General features: G+C 36.9%; 1 long non-coding RNA gene across 1 annotated transcript; it reads left to right on the top strand.

Moving 5' to 3' along the window:
• Positions 1-274: 274 nt before the first annotated feature.
• On the top strand, positions 275-2104 carry LOC121258894. Its single transcript, XR_005939447.1, has 2 exons — positions 275-971; positions 1751-2104. It is a non-coding gene; the product is annotated as an uncharacterized LOC121258894 (long non-coding RNA).
• The last annotated feature ends 1452 nt before the right edge of the window (positions 2105-3556 follow it).

Genomic DNA, 3556 nt, shown 5'->3' on the forward strand with positions numbered 1-3556 from the left:
TTTTGGTGTGTGTTCCAGCCGTGTGTTGCAAGGCAAATTTTGTAGTCCTTTTCTTGTGTTCTCTTGAGTCCAAGCCATGTTTTAATTATGTCTTTATGTATTAAATTAATAAAGCTAAGGTTTATAATTTTAAACATACTTTCCTCAAGTTTATGGCCTAAGTAAGCTACTAAGAGTTTTATATTTAAACTAGTAAGCTTACTCAGGAATTTGCCAAGAATTTGTATCTTTTTATCTATGCTATGTTTTCAGAAAATTATATGAGGCTTTTCGTAAGTTTTCTACCACTCTTGTATTATTTAATTGTATGGTTGAGTTTTGGTTAAGAGATGGATGTTTAAGACCATGAATGTACTAAGACTTGCTAGCTGTTCATGTACTACATAAATTCTGAAAATGTTCTGTTTTGGAAGCCTAAACCAGCCCATTTTACCCCTTGCTCAACTTCACCCCTTTTGTTTAATCAAAGATAAACTTTAGTATGAAAAACCCTTGAAGAACAAGTGACAAAAACCTAACTCTTGTAAGCATTGTCTTTTGTTAGAGTTACTTTTCACATGATGTTACAAAGTTGTCAAAATGCCCTTTTTATAAAGATTTCAGATTTGGTAGTACCTCCTTGTTCCCTACCATACTTAAATAAATCCCTACCATCCTATACATTTTAACTTATGATTCCTACCTATTCCTTGTATAGGAAATAATAGCCTTTAAAAAGGGATAGCAAGCAAGTTACATTCTTTCATGGGTTCCCTTAAATATCGGAGTGAGGATACCAATGGTTGATTTAGTGTCATGTATGTAGCTAAATGGGTTAAGGAAGACGCTTTAATTCCAACTTGGAAATTAAGTGAGCGCGTATGGGTGTCGGATAGTAAGCTTAATGTGAAATAAATTTTAATATGTTATCTCATTTCATTGAATAGGAGTTTATTTTCAAGATTCAAGGAACCTACTTGTAAAGCAACGACGTAAGGAGCTATGACCATGCTCCTTACACAAAGCTCTCTTATGAAAGTATGTCTCTCTCTCTCTCTTAAAATATTCTTTTAAAGAAAGTATATATTATGTACAAGCCTTTCTTGGTAGCCCCTGTTAAGTACCCTGTTGATTATAATTGTGTATGTAAGGTAATGCATGATGAGATTTTATGCATGCTCTCTTTAATAGCTATGCCTTACTTATATGTAACATGACATGAAACACTCTCTTCAAAGAAACATACATGCATTTGGACTAAGGAAAGATAATTGAAAACGTTTGACTGCAAGGAAAGAAAAGAAAATAAATGAAAGCATGAACGTACGTAACGGCCATATGGATGAAAGGGTACCAAAGAAATGGGCAGATTGCAATGCCGGGTAAGTAATACTGTAGTGCACCCAGTGCTGCCCCCCATGAAAGGGATTCCCAACCTACGGCCGCGGGCGAGATCCGAGTTCAAAAGACCACAAACCCCAACACACGGGACGTAATAGTGTGTACCGACCAAAGACAGTGAAACATAAAGTAAAGTTATTTTTTAGAAATGTTTATGCATGAAAGTAAAGTTATATCTTAAGAATGTTTACGCATGAAAGTATAGCTATACCTTAAACTGTTTATGCATGAAAGCATCATCAAGAACTTGCAATTGTTTATGTATGCATGTTTTCTAAAGGAAAGATTATGTGAGTAATAAGTTAATAGCATGATGTGCTGCTTACTGAGTATTAGACTCACATTGTATTTATGTTTTTTAAACGTCCAGGTATGGATGAAGAGGCTGTGGAGCTAGGCACTACTGAGGAGGGAGGGGTCGATGCTTAGAGTTCCCTGTTGGTTCGGCATTTGATGATAATGGTTATGTTTTATGTTTTATGATGGGTCCCGTGTTGGGACGTTTTGTTGGTTTGACTTTAAAACAATATGCCTTCAAGCATGATGTAAATACTATGATGGGGTGATGGTAATGGCATAACTTCTATGGTGGGTTGATGGTAACCCCACATAAGATGGTTAAATGTCCTTTTGTATGTGTTGTAGGGACTGAGTCCCCTGTTATTTTAAAACTAGTTATGTTTGATGAATGAATGATGGACTCTGAGAGTCCTTTATATAAAATATTGAATAGATCGTCTATCAGGTGTTCTTTTAAACTATAAGTATAGAGTACATGCGTGACATGTTCACACATGTCCCTTATTACCCTCGTAGAAAAAAAAAATAGTACAAATAACGATAAGGAAAGAATAGGTAAATTGTCGCGGCCTCATCATAGGATTAGGGCGGGGTTGTGACATTATGATGATACTATTTACCTCTTAGCGTTGCTTCCTGACTTCCAAGTGATAGCACGTTACCTATACGAGGTATATGACGTTACTAATCTTCTAGGAAAAAGTGTCCTACTATCCTTCCCAGTTGAGCACATATCAAAAACTAATCTAATAAAACATCTAGCGATATACAAAATTCATTGATTAATCCCACTATTTTAGGGCTACTAAAACAATAATATCATATCTAGTCCTTTAAATATAATTTAGTAGGGATTATACATATATATATATATTATAAAATAACCATGTAAATAATGATTTCATGAAATATGTTTATTAATACGATAGGCTAATCATGATTTATTACCCAATAATGTAAGTTTTGAATCCCTTTAGACTTACTGCTGTAAAATGGTTTGTAAACTCCCCCCTGATTAACATAATGTGGACCCCTAGAGCAATAACTCTTACAACACAGCCCACGTAATGCACAGGTTTAAAAACATGAAATCTCCCAAAGACACTGTAGGCTACAATGTAATTATTTTAAAAAGTTTCTTCAATATGATTTACGGAGGCCTTCGAACAAGGGTTTTTAAGGGTATTTTGGGAAATCATCCTAATCGACTTGGGTATTATGGGAAAATTGGATATAAGGAAGATATAGGCTTATGGGGGAAAGGCTCTCATTGTGTAACAGAGGGGCTAAACTAAGAACAAAGGGAGTGGTTGTGCGATGCTCACCGAGAGAAGGAGGCTGAGGCGACGACGGCTCTAGGGTGGTTGGAAGCGACTGGCGACGCGATTGGCCCTCTGGGCAGTGGTTCGATGCAAGAGAGAGAGGGAGAGTGAGAGAGAGTCAGACCGAGAAGTGAAAATCATGGGGAGAGACAGATCTCGACGGGGGGACTTACTAGAAAGGAGTGGGTTCAATGGAGTTAGGCTGGTCGACGATTTCTGGGCAGCCGGGGTAGTGCTCCGACATCCTAGAGTGGTCAGCAGTGGCTGGGCAGAGTATATACGGCTTATGCAAAGTGAGTTCTTTGTAATTTTTGTGTGTTCAAAGCATAGGGTTTACGTGGGATTTTATAGACGATGGGGAGGGAAGCGGTGTGAGTCCTCAGTAGATATGCTAGGGTTTGAAAATGGCTACACTTGAAAAATTATTCCTACTAGGATAAGGATTCTGGGAGGATTTTGAAGAGTCGAGATGTAGTTTCAAAATAGGACACTAATCTAATATGGAAACTAATGGATAACTATACAAAAGTTTTGATAAGAAAAGAATCATTGAT

The sequence above is a fragment of the Juglans microcarpa x Juglans regia genome, chromosome 3S (assembly GCF_004785595.1).
Source record: "Juglans microcarpa x Juglans regia isolate MS1-56 chromosome 3S, Jm3101_v1.0, whole genome shotgun sequence".
Classification (NCBI taxonomy): Eukaryota; Viridiplantae; Streptophyta; class Magnoliopsida; order Fagales; family Juglandaceae; genus Juglans; species Juglans microcarpa x Juglans regia.